We start from the raw sequence: 13,843 nt of genomic DNA, 5'->3' as shown, positions 1-13,843 counted from the left end.
AAGCCCCCCCTTTGATCATCCCGATATCGCCCATTCCATTCTCTCATGCTTGCATTAGATTTTGCTACTGTAATTGATTGCTCCTATTCTGATGCATAGCCTGCTTTTGTACCTGCTATTGTTACCTACCTGCTTTTCCTAAACTACTTAGTATAGGTTGGATAGTGATTCATCAGTGACCCCCACCTTGTCCTTGTTGCCCCTGCTTCATCATCGACGACTCGATCAACGTGATCGACGATGAGAGCCCGACACCTCACATCACATCACGCCCCTTTTGTTGCTCGACTCTGCAGAGCTACTATCGAGTGCCGAGGGTGATCCCTCATAACGCACTCCTGATGATAATTCTGTAGTGTAGCTATTCGGTCGTGGTCATGGAGGGTGATTTCCTCTTTCACCATTCCCGATACGGCTCTGTCGTGCAACACCTCAAGTGTGAACCTCGAGGGTGGTCCCTCTTACGTTCACCTTGATGATTACATTGAGTGGAATCCACCGGGGGTGATTCCTCGGGTTTTCCCCTTGATGTTTGGACACACGGTTACCTTGACTTTACTTGACACCCTTGGGAAAGTCGGGCGGGCCCGGAGAGCACCCGCAAGATGGTTAATTACGAGGCACAGCCGGGAAGTCAGGCAACCCTCGAGTGGGCTGGGCTTGCCCTTGCCGTATTTCCTCGAGACGGGGCGACGGGGTCACATTATCGTGAGTCTCTACTCGTCTCCGCAAGCTAATAATACACTATGGTTTGGGTATTTGTTCTAAATTGGCCTTTGGCCTTTACGCACTAACCACCACGCGAGAATAGTTATGGGCCTCGACGTCGCAGTATCAGCCGAAGCTTTGTCAGACGTCCAGTTCAGCATTGTGGGCCTGTCGGGCCAGTGCCATCCAGTAGAGGTGGTGCTCATCCCGGCTCGTCGCATAACGACCCGGAGTGCAACGGGCGATGGGCCCAGACCCCGAAGTGCTTAGGAGGTAGACCGGCGGGGACCGCTCTGCTGAGCCTAGGTAGGGCTGCGACGTGTTGATCTTCCGAGGCCGGGCATTGGCCCAGAAAAGTGTGTCCGGCCAGAGTGATCGAGCGTGTTGGAAAACGTGGTGCACCCCTGCAGGGAAGATCTTTATTCGAATACCGTGTCCACGGTAATGGACGTTCAGACTTATATCTTGATCTAATACAACTAGAAATGGATACTTAAGATATGTGGCTCCAGGATTGCTTTCTTGCAGGGAGTCGAGGAAGGATCTCTGGGCTTTATTGCTACAACATGCTTGTTAATTATAAACTGCTATTCTTTACTCTTCTACATGCTGCAAGATGCTTGGAGCTGCTTGAAAGATGCTAGTCTTCGATAGGCTAGGCCTTCCCCTCTATTCTGGCATTCTGCAGTTCAGTCCACAGATACAGACCTTCCATTTGATACCAATGCATACATAGTATAGATCTGATGCTTGCGAGTACTTTGGATGAGTACTCACGGTTGCTTTGCTACCCTTTTCCCCTTTCTTTCTTCTTTCCGGTTGTTGTAACCAGATGGTGGGTCCCTGGAGTCAGATGCCACTGCCGATGGATGCTACTACGTGGAGACCGCCGACGACCAGGAGTAGTTAGGAGGTCCCAGGCAGGAGGCCTTGCCTCTTCGATCATGTTGCTTTTGTGCTAGCCTTCTTAAGGCATCCTTGTTTAACTTATGTCTGTATCAGATATGGTTGCTTCCGCTAACTCTTGTGTATCGAGCTATGTATTCGAGCCCTCGAGGCCCCTGGCTTGTAATATGGAGCTTGTATTATTTCATTTTGTGTCTAGAGTTGTGTTGTGATATCTTCCTGTGAGTCCCTGATCTTTGATCGTACACATTTGCGTGTATGATTAGTGTACGGTCGAATCGGGGGCGTCACAATTCATGCCATAATACTGTATGTTCATTTAACAAGAACTGCACGTTGCTTCACTTTTTCCACGTGTTCTTTTTTTTGAGAAATATCCACATTCTCCTACTAAACCATCTCGACTGGGCTCAATCAAACCATCTGGTGGTCATGTGGCAACACAGCCCATTGGAGCTAGTTATGGGTTTCTTTTTTCTAGAAAGGGTACATGATTGTTCTAGAACACAGGTAAGGTAGCAGCAGTGTACTGTTCATGCGAATCCTACTGATATTGTCCATTGGATTTAGAAGATCAACGGTTATGATTGATGTTCTTAGTCCTACATAAAATTGGTACACTATATAGTAGTATAGATATAGAAACCCGCGTGGAATGCGAGAAACCAACTCCGGCCACACACGTTTGTTCAGGAGCAGGACGTTGGCCAAGCTCCTCCTTCCACCATTTTGTCCACTCTTTCGGCGGCATCCGACGAGCAGGAAGAGTAGTTCTTCGGCATAAAAGCCGTCTGGGTGGCCCGCCGAGCCCCGTAGCTCGCTTCTCCACCTACCTCGCCTAGCTCGTCAGAGGCAGTTGCCGCACTAAGCCAGCGCGTGGTTCCGCAGCTAGCCTCTCCAATACAGCTCGAGGAAGAGTGCCGACTTGCTCCACACCGGCTTGTCGTGGAGCACGGCGGCGTGAGCATCATCGCTGCCCTCGACGCCGCCGCATCGTACATCGCCTCCAGTGTCTGCGACTGCGCCATCCGCCGTTGATGCGCGCATAGCCGCGACATGCAGGCAGAGAAAGAAGCCATTGCGGATGTCGACGAGGTGGTGCGGCCACGCGAATGTGGACGAGGTGACGAGCAACACGTCCCCGCCCGCCGCCATCATCGAGGAAAAGTAGAACATGGGAGGCCGCCGCCGATTGTATCCCATGAAGGCCACCGCCGAGGCGACGCCGGCGAATACAGCCGGTGTCTTGCTCGATTCTTCTTCTTCCGGATGCTGGAGCAGGACAAAGAGATCGGGCGGCGACCATTTAGATTAGGTATTTTAATTCTACCAGGCTGGTTGCAATGGGAGTATTATAGGTAGTATCATGCGTGCCAACTACTCCCTCCGTTCTTAAATATAGGAGTACTATAAGAGCATGGTTAATAGTATAGCCAGCTGATGGCTACATGACATTGCCACATCATCTATAGCCGTCCTTGTGACCTTCAAGTATAATACTCCCTCTGTCTAGGTGTCATCTTAGGAAAACCAAATAATCCCAAAACACTTAGGCACGGTGCATTAACTTCTACCTCGTTTCTTGTTTCTTGACATATCAATCAATAAGAGATGTGGGTGTGCATGCTTTTAATGACTTGAGACTACCAAACACGACATGCAGTGGTTAGTTCATTGCATGCAATGCTATTAATTAACAAATAAACATTAAGTTCTCTCGTTTTCCCCTCCTCCATGGTCACGGTGCACAACCTAAGATACAAAGATGTGATGTTTCATCAATACAGGGCCCACCTTCCACTCTCACATCCTACCTCTGTCCTGGTTTATAGGTCACCTTTGTAGTTCGTGCCAAATTTTGACCAAATATTTAGCTAACAAAATGTTAATGCATGTAAACAAAAATTATATCGTTGGATTCGTATTTCAACATAGTTTTCAATGATATAATTTTTTGTAACATGCACGAACGTTTTGTTAGTTCAATCTATAGTCAAAATTTGACACAATATACAATGGGGGCCAATAAACCAGGACGGAGGAATCGATGCCACGTCAATGTACCCACTAGAAACAAGTTAGACTTGTTCGGTTCAACCGCCTCCCTAGGTGTTTGGAGAGGAATTGGCCAGCGCGAGGCGGTTCTATAGGTGGGCAGGCGGCTTAGAACAAGGGAAAATGCATGAACTAGCTAAGACGAGGGAGGGAAGCTTCTACATTCGCAGGGGACATGGCATTGGCTATTGGGCAGCAAGATGCGAGTAGATGTACACTCTTCACCGGACGGAGGGAGTAAGTCATCTTTGGTTGTGCACCGTGACCAAGAAGGAGAGAAAAACAAGAGAACTTAATGTTTATTTGCTAATTAATAGCATTGCATGCAATGAACTAACCACTGCATATCATGTTTGGTAGTCTCGAGTCATTGAAAACATGCACGCCCACATCTTTTATTGGTTGATATGTCAAGAAACAAGAAACGAGGTGGGAGATAATGCACCGTGCCTAAGTGTTTTGGGATTATTTGGTTTTCGTAAAGTGACTTATACACCTATATGGAGGGAGTACCTTGCTCATTCAAATATTAAATGCTTAGAGCCAACCTAATAGCCATTCTAAGAGCCAACCTATTATATGAGTATTTTTTATGATGACTCTAAGTGAGGTGGCAACTCCTTATAGCCAACAGCCGGCTACATTGGAGCACTCCAGCAAGGCCTAGAGGTTAATTTGAGAACAAGTACCTCGAGGTTGATTTGACAGACATGACTTATAAGTTGACAGAGGTCATCTGACCTTTTTTGGAAACATGTCGTAATGTAACGCGATAGACCTTCTTTCAAGTCAATTAGCATGTTTTCAAAAAATAAAAATTATTAAAAAGTAACACAATAGACCTTCGATTAACATGTGTTCAAAAAAGCAAAAAATGTCAAAAAATACAAAACAAAGACCTTGATATTAACTAGATGGTATGGGTCACTGTAAAGGTTTAATAAACCTTTAAACTGACCCATACCATCTAGTTAATATCAAGTCCACTTCCCATCCGGCCACCCATCTCATGACTACTCCAGCCTCAGCACAGTGAACTTGGGAGTTCTGTTAGATGAGCTATCGGTAGGGAAGTTGGTCCTTGCTGATATAGGATGCTTCTTCGTATCATTTATGGCATACCTGGATGACCGCATGGTGCCGCCCAATAGCCAATGCCACGTCCCATGCGAATGTAGAAGCTTCCCTCCCTCATCTAGCTAGTTCGCGTGTTTTCCCCTGTCTTTTGCCGCCTGCCCACCTATAGAACCGCCTCGCGCTGGCCAATTCCTCTCCAAACAACTAGGGAGGCGGTTGAACCGAACAAGTGTAACTTGTTTCTGGTGGGTACATTGACGTGGCATCGAAAGGGTGTGATAGCTGACTCTTGCAAAATAATTAACTACCATGTTGGCATACATGAGCATTGGGCCCACTTGTCAGCGTGCTAGACGGAGGAAGGAACGCAAGACAAAATGGAGCGTGGAAGGGTGCGAATTGATTGGCTCACATGCGATGACCACTGGAGCAATACACTCAGGTACTTCGTTAAAAAATTAGTGCAAACATGGTCGGTTATACTGTGAGTAGGTGACCGTGCGCTTGGCTCTTTGCCTCTTCCGAAAGTCGAACAATGATGATGGTACTACAGTAGATAGTGTACTACTAGTAAGCAAAGCTTCTCGTTTGCGAGTAGACCAGACACATCAAAAGTAGTGCATTAGTCTCCAAAAAGGGTTGACCATGTCCATGGCTACCATCCCGTGCTCCGTCATTCAGTGTGTGCTTCTCGTCGTTCTGCGAGTTGACGGGACACATCAAAGTTAATATGTATTTAGTACTCTCTCCAAAAAGGGCCGACCATGTCCATGGCTACCTTCTCGTGCTCCGTCATTGAGTACGTGCACTATTCACGTGCCATCGAGGGGAAAAATATTGCGTGGTACTAGGTGCCATCGTAGTGCACGACTCACTTACGCACTGCTTATCTCCATTTTCTTGCATGACACGTGCACCCTGATGCTAGATGTCCCGCGTGTTGGCAAAAGGATGAACAAAGCTCATGTCAAAAAAAGAGTGGAAGAACATAGATTCCCGACGACCGAGAAGGAGCAAGGAACCTCGTGGTGGAGCGTCTGTACTCATAATATTTTATATTATTTAGCGATATAAAATCAACTAATCATCTCCACAGTAGACCGGAAGAGTACGAAACATGGCAGCCCAGCGTAGTTACATCATACTGTACATGGCCAACCCACGCTATCACCATATTTCTTGGCCTCTGTGCGACACCTAGCTCTAGTAATCCACCAGCCCGTACCTCTTCTCGCTCCTCGTCTCTCTCAAAGTGTGGCGGGCTGGCGTTTTTGTCGTCTATTGAGGTCGGTTAACTCATCACATGTTAGCGACATGCCAAGAGCATTCTAAAAAAATTATTGTACTTTATTGTTATGCCAAGAAGAGGAAGCGCTTTGACCGACGGACCAAACGAGACAGGCGTGTCGTGCCGTGAGTGGGTCCAGTTTCTCGTTTTGAACTTGTTTGGTGCAGTAGTCTCTACTCCTAATGTTTGAGTTGGTAGGATTGCGTCCACGGTTTATTTTCATCTGGTTATATTTCGTCCGGTTTATTTTCGTCTCACATGCCATCACCATATCTACTCACGTTGATTTTTTACCCTCACAATAAAAACTTTCTTAATCTAAGTTTTTATTGTGAGGGTAGCCCGGCACCTCTCCTCTCCCGGCGGCCCTCCTTCACCGCAGTCTCCTCTACTCGGCCATGTCCGCCCAAGTCTCCTCCCCCTTGTTGCACCTATCAGCGGCGACCGCGATGCCCGTCGACCACCAACAGCCGCCCAAGTTATCTATGGGTTCTCTAAGGTGAGCTTCCCTCTTTTTCCATTTGTTCCCATTCATTCCCTATTTGTGTGTGCCTGTGATTTTTCTTGTATGAACTATAGCATGGTGAATAAATCTTGGTTGATGGATTTACTTTCGCGGAAGATGATTTTCGGATTTTATTTTCAGTTCTGTGTTCCAATAAACTTCTTTTACCACCCTGCCTCTGGTACTTTAGGGACTGGCCTGGGTCCTCTGCTTTCGGCCGGTGTCGGTGCAAGCTGAAACTCATTCGTGGGGAGCGCTGGCTAGCGGTGACAGTGGCAGGGAGGAGCAGATCAAGGCCTCCCAATAGGCGCAGGATCAAGTCATGAAACTTGCATCATCTTTACATCACCATGTAGTTGGGTGTAACGTGAGTTCTGCTCTTATTCTACATTGTGAGAGGAGCGACGCTGCCGGTGCGTGGCGACGAGAGGCTCCTGGTGCTCGACAAGGTGCCTGAGCAGGACACCTTGATTAATACGTGAGACCCTGACACTCATTACTACATGTTTATCTACCCAATCACATTAATTGATTTTTTTCACCCAAAAGGTTAAAAATCAACTGCTTTGCATGACCAAGTGAGTATTGTGTTTAATTAGCAAAGTTTAATATTTCATACACAATTAGGAAGTACATGAAGATTGCATTATTTTTTTAGAACAGGTTCTATTGTAAAGATGAGGTCAGAGGCATACCAACACAATGCTCTGAAAATTCTGAAGCTTCTTACAAGCTCATATATATTTACCACATGCATGCATGAGGAAGGAACAATATATTTTTCTAGAGTTACTATGTGACGGCACCTTCTGGGATTGCACAACATCCGAAGTTTGTGTAACTCCTGACTTCTTGAAATCTGTAGTTGTGAGTATCGTTTACCTTTTACCCTCCTATTTTTCTCACTTATGTCAGTCCGTGAATTTAGTCAGTCACTTTGGTTACATGCCTTTGGTTAGTCCTTTGTTGATCATCTCTAGCTCCCTAGCCTGACCTTAGATATAGTATACATGTACTTGCACTTGACCCAGTTGACGCATGTGCCTATGCAGATCATCGTTCCCCATGCCATATGCCGGTGGATGGAAACAGAGGTGTTCAAGCGAGTCGGCGACATGTCTGCCGTGCCAGCACAGCTCAGCTCCGAAGATATAATAGGCCCAGCAAATAACATCGCATAATTTAGGCAAGCGAAATACAGCTGTTAAATGCCTCCATGTTGTATTGCACACCCATTTCATAATACTTTTTGACATAAGTATAAACATCTGCAAGCCTACTGTCTTCTGCGTGTTAAATTGAATAAGATTATGATGTTATAGTGTTGCTGCTTATGCGTTGTGCAGCAGATGTTTCCTTTGTCCCATCAAGGACGCAGATCATACATTAGCATGCTCAAGTTGAAATGACTTGACATAGGCAAGAAACTTCCACACATTTTCTCTTCCATTCACACTTATTGGGGTTTCTTATAGGTTTTAAATCTTGAAGCTTACATGGTCACTAATATGGGCATGTTCTGTTAAATCACTAACCTTGATTTCAGTCTTTAGGCATTATGACGAAACTTCAACATTGAAGATTGTGAAAGGTCATTTTTTTTCATTTCCTTTGACGTATATTTAAGCCTTTTTCCCCCTCTTCTGTTTCATGTTCCATTGATTCAAATATGTTTTATTGCCTGGTGAATATTTATTCTGTTTTAGTGGCTGACTAATTGGCCCTTTGCTGATCAATATAGTTCCCTTTGAATGGCATGAAAGAAGAGGAATAATGGTTGCTTCCCGTGCTTAATAATTGTATATATATGCTGTACATATAAACTGATCGCTTTATCTAATTACAGGGCAGCTACATTGCAAAGTATTAAGTAATAACCTGTTATCTTTTTCGCTTTTTTTGCTATATCACTTAACAATTGCTGTTGTTGTTAATTTAGCTTGACACAAGTATGTGATTTGCCATTTCATTTGGTACATTGAAGCTTGGGCCTTTTGCCATTTGTGTTCTCATCTGTCATTATATTGCATACATTTATGATCATTTTTTTCTATTATTGTGCAAATTTTATAGTGGCATGCTTTAACCATGACTATTGTCTTCATGCAGACATGCAGTGAACTTCAATTGGATAATAATGATGGTTTTAATTTTTGACTCAAAATGCGGAAGAGATTCAAAATAGTTTTTTTCCAGTGAATACATACATTATAGCAAGCATTAGGGTTTTGACCATGCACGAGCAATGTATAAGAAAGTAGATGCAGAGGAATATTTTATGAGCAATTCAATGTGTTTTGACTGTAACACTAAAATATACCGTATATATCTTTATTCAATTTTTTTTTTGCATTTGACATATATGATCTTGTATAAAGCTGAATAAAGTTTTTAGTTGAGTTGATTCTTGACAAGCTCAAATCCATCACGGGGCTGGGGCTCGTCAGCGACGTGTTAAGGGATCTGGCACACGTCAATAGCCCCCATGGCCAGGCCACCATTGGCCACATCCGCTACTCCACCTCCGGTGGCGATGCCCAGCTGTGCAACGTGGTGCCGTTCCTTGCCGGACACCGGTTCGGGCAGCTCGCCGTGGAGCACAACGACAACCTGGTGAACTACTTGCCTTTGCGCCACAAGCTGGAGGCGCATGGCTCCATCTTCAACAACTCAGAGGTCATCCTCCACCTCATCACCAGATCCTCCACAATATGGATGCATGGGGTGAGTGCTTGTTTCCCAAATTACTTTCTTCTTTGGTTCATCTTCACTGTTATTCTTTGTTCATACTTATTTCATTCAGTTCTACCTAGGTTTCATGGAAGTGTGTGTATGTCGAATGCAAGAGATGGAGGCTTTGAATAAGAAGAGCACAATACCTTTCTGTGAAGCCCTTTGATATCCTTGCCAGGCATGCGTTCTTTCACCCACTTCAAAATTTACGTAGATAGGGAGCATCTGTGCGCACTTGTTGGGCCATTCATGTGAGCCATCTCTGTATGATCAACCCATGCTAGCCTCTATTAACTTAAATACCTTATGCATCTCTCCTTCACATGGATTCAGAGTGAAATAATGGATAACACACTAAATATTATATGCTTTCTACATCTGATTGTTCCATCCTCTTTATCCATCAAAAAACAATGTTCTTCGATGCTGGTTAATGTTGGTTGGAAAAAAGATCACAACAAAGGCACAAGAAACTGCCTGAAACTTAACATCACCATGTATTGACAACTTCTGGACAAAATTGACTAATTACTTTTGTACAATAATTTAACAAATTTTAGTGCATCTGCTGCACATGTTGTAAGTCGTGCAATGATGTTGGTTCACTATGTCATAAACTTCATACCTCGCTGATAATGTCTGCGATTATTCTCACTAATAGTGTCGGAAAGATTCCAGTCAGAAAAATAAAATTCTCTATAGTGAACCCCCTAATAAAAATAAAAGGGAACTACTTATTCAGCACTAATTAAATCGGAAGAGTTATACATGCTTTTTGTGTTCATAATCTTCAGTGTGAACTCTTTTATTTTTGCTTGATTTCCAAATTTATGCACTTTTCCCATGATACAATAAGAAACATTTATATGCATCGTAGCCCGTAGCAACGCACGGGCATTCTACTAGTAACACTTGGTTTTGACTATTGGTAAGATTTTATATACTCCCTCCGTCTAGTGAATAAGTCATCTTAGATTGTGCACCGTGACCAAGGAAGAGGGAAAAACAGAGGGGAAAACGAGAGAAATTAATATTTATTTGGTAATTAATAGCATTGCATGCAGTGAACTAACCATTGCATGTTGTGTTCGGTAGTCTAACTCATTAAAAACATGCACGGCCCACATCTCTTATTGATGGATATGTCAAGAAACAAGAAACGAGGTGGGAGTTAATGCATCGCGTCTAAGTATTTTGGGATTATTTGGTTTTCGTAAGGTGACTTATACACCTAGACGGAGGGAGTAGGGCCTAATGTATTCTTCGAGGATGCCTCTATTGATAAGATTTTATATAATTTGAAAATTATATCATTCGAAGATCCTTTCACGTTCCGTTTTCAAAAAGAAAAAAAGAATGTACGAATTTGACTGTATGCTTTGAGCAACTTGCATGTCCTATACTGCTCCTGTTTGGATACTAGCTAGAGGTTAGACTGTATGCTTTGAACTAACTGTAGCCAAAGAGGTGTTTCGGTGACAGGGTTAGATTGACATTAAATGCACTTGATGGAGAGAGAAAAGTGATTTTTCAGTGGGCCCAAGGAGGTACTAGTACTTACTGTGGGAAAGGTGAAGTAATGATTGCTTCACCCGAGCAACTTATTACTCTAGGAATGTGGGAGTACCAGCAGATTCAAGGAACAGAGAAACGATGGTTGCTTCGTCCGAGCAACTTACTGTGGCGAAGGTGGGGCTCTGTGATTTGACTGGTCACTAGTCATTACTAATGCGGCGCAATGACCAGGGTGAATTTTTCCCTGCAGTTGTGCACTCAATATTGCTGCACGACAGGTGGAGCCGGATGAAGGATGTCTCACATGTCGGCGAAATGAAGTTGAATTGTTTCTGGCATTGCTATCAATCCTTTAGGATTTGTTTATATGTATGCATAATTTTAATGAAATTGTACTGTGATGATATGAAGGTTTCAACTTTGGTTCCCGCGGGAAAAAAGGTTTCAACTTAGGATTCATGTGTCCTCTTGCCTCAAGATTATCTCGTTACAATATTCCATCAAATACAAATGAAACTACCATGGCTGCTAATGCATCTCAATGGTTCGCAGATCAGCGCCAATATTCAAATCACAACTCAAGACAAAGTTGTGAGAAGGTGTACAAATAAAGAAAAAAATATAATTGATCGATGTTGTTCGTAGGCATGGGTCCATTTCCTGGGCACAATGTTCATTGCTTGGCAGCTAGTTTCACCCAGCTCTGTAGCCAAAAAAGGGGTGTACGGAGGACACCACAATCCGATCATTTTGTGCAGCTCCACTAAAATCGAGCTGGCCATCCCTATTTGCAAAGATATCCAATCAGTGTGATTACAATAATGGTGGAACTAGATGATGAAACATAACACACACAAATAGAAGCCGATCGCCTATGCGATCTCTCTTTAGGACTAACTACTTGTTGGAGAAGATTAGACACGGAGTTGGATGAGGAGGATAGCAAAACCAATCTCCCTTTCTGCAGTCCCACGAAAATGTAAAAACGTTGCCCGTGTGACATTTTGGCGGAACTACACAAAACACTCTTAAGAAAAAAGTGATTTGTGTAGTTCACCAAAAGGTCGCAATAGCAACGAGGTGAAATGGATAGCCCTGTTTGTAAAAAAAAGGTAGAAAGGAAACAATTGCTAGCCAATAACACGAGTTAAAGACACATACGCCGAAAAAAAGAAGCATATTCCATGTAATAACGGAAAGATAGCATCATGGTGGTTTATCAAAAAATGGTTTGAGGACGAGATTGCAAGATGGAAAGTACGCCGGCCGAGATACGTTTTAAGCAAAGAACTAAAGAAGATCCACATGCAGCAACGTGGGAAGATGGGAAGTGGAGCAAGGCCGGAGGAAGCTGTACCTGAGGGTCATCGGGATTTTACTAGGAGGGCGCCGGCAGCCGGGATCTGCCCATACCGCGGCAGCGAGCAAGTGGCGAAGGCCCTACCGCGCCGAAGCTTGGTCAGAGAGAACGACGGGTACCGCAGATCGGGACGTGCTGCCTCAACGTTGTCGAACGGAGAAACGATGCACATCCTCCCTTTCCGCCGGCGGACGGGATGCGGCCGAATCACTGACCAACGGTGAGAGAGAGAGACCACCGCCGCCTTGTGTGAGATGGTGTGACGAGAGACAAACCCCGGCAGGTAGGCTCCGTTATATATAGTGGAGCGGATTTTTCCATTTTCCCCATGACAATCGTTTTATATTCTGTACTATGTGCCATTGAGGAGGAATATATAACTTTATTTAATACTAACGCGTCAAGTCAAACTTTGTTCTATCTAGGTGTGGTACCCGACCCTCCTTCAAGTAAACAACCGCTACACGCGTCAAATTAACACGTGGGCTGCCTTTTCGTACAGAAACGAACTCCACCGTGTACCCGCGCGGGTGTGGCCGGGAACGAGACGTGAGTAAGTGCGTCCTGCGTGCACCTCTTCTTTAGGTGCAGGTACGTACGTGGGTGGGTGTAGAGATGGTTTGTGCGAAACCGAGGCAATGTGTCAATGATATCTCAAAGAAACAAACCTAACATATGCAATGTGTGTGAAACAGAGTCATGGATATATCATATATAGAGGGAGCGATCCACGAGAAGAGAGTGGAGGGATCATCGGCGTGAGATATCGATAGAATCGAAAACAGGGATGAAGTGTGTGGCTGCGTGATCGATAAAGAGTGCCATCGAATTTGTGTTTGCCCATGTCAAAGATACAGGGCGGCTGGCCTACTGGAATTTGAGAGGGCAGAGGTGCAGTTTTTCTCTGTGGCATGGATACCTACCTACAACGTTCGACTATCGGTGGGGGGGGGGAGGGGGCAGAGACCTAACTATAGAGAGGTAGATCGACTAGTATATGTGTGGAGAAGGAGAGAGACCTAGCTATGTATAGAGGGAGATCGATCGACATCCATGGATATGTGTAGCAGAGGAATAAGGTTGGGAGAAAGACAAAGGTAGAGTGTCGGAGGGTTGGTGGTGGAGTGGCGTCTCACAATTGGTGGGAGAGGCCTGGTAGACAAACGGAGGGTACGAGTGCAATATCAATAAGAGAGGGCCGGGGGTGTCTGTCTGTCAATGCATGTGCGTGTGAGAGACGGGTCGGGAGGTATGCAAAGGATGATGAGGGGAGACGATATGGTTGTGGTAAGCATACGTAACTACATAGGAAGATCAACCGTCGTGTGTCCGAGAAAGGAGAGACATAACCAGTGAGGTAAGTCTATCGGTGCGTGGGGAAAATGAATTATAGTCGACTTGGCTATATGTAGGGAGATCGGTACGTATACATGCATGCATGTGTTGGAAGCAAATAAGGTCCGGAGAGACAGACAGGGGGAGAGGGTGCGGTTAGGAGGTGGTGCGAGAGGCCTACCATGTCGAGGGGGGAGGAGTGTACGAGTATGAGATCGATGAAAAGAGGGGCGGGAGTGTGCACCTGCGTGGAACCGTATTGGACATAGCGGGCATGGACGGTGAGAAGAGAAGAGGGGAAGTATGTGTTTGTGGTAGGCACACTTGGCTAGAGAGGTATATCGACCGGTGTATGCCGGAA

The 13,843-nt window shown here is 44.9% G+C and overlaps 1 long non-coding RNA gene across 3 annotated transcripts; it reads left to right on the top strand.

Annotated features, from left to right (window-relative positions):
* The first annotated feature begins 6,286 nt into the window (after positions 1-6,286).
* LOC109771987 (uncharacterized) lies at positions 6,287-9,649 on the top strand. Of its 3 annotated transcripts, XR_005754214.3 has the most exons (5): positions 6,292-6,533; positions 6,730-7,017; positions 7,592-8,130; positions 8,649-9,263; positions 9,353-9,649. It is a non-coding gene; the product is annotated as an uncharacterized lncRNA (long non-coding RNA). The 3 variants fall into 3 exon arrangements; XR_012181754.1 differs by having other exon boundaries at positions 6,287-6,533; positions 7,592-9,263; positions 9,343-9,649; XR_002235004.4 differs by having other exon boundaries at positions 6,288-6,533; positions 7,592-9,263.
* Positions 9,650-13,843: the final 4,194 nt, after the last annotated feature.

The sequence above is a fragment of the Aegilops tauschii genome, chromosome 4 (genome assembly GCF_002575655.3).
Source record: "Aegilops tauschii subsp. strangulata cultivar AL8/78 chromosome 4, Aet v6.0, whole genome shotgun sequence".
NCBI classification, from domain to species: domain Eukaryota; kingdom Viridiplantae; phylum Streptophyta; class Magnoliopsida; order Poales; family Poaceae; genus Aegilops; species Aegilops tauschii.
This window is presented reverse-complemented; position numbering and strand designations above follow the sequence as displayed.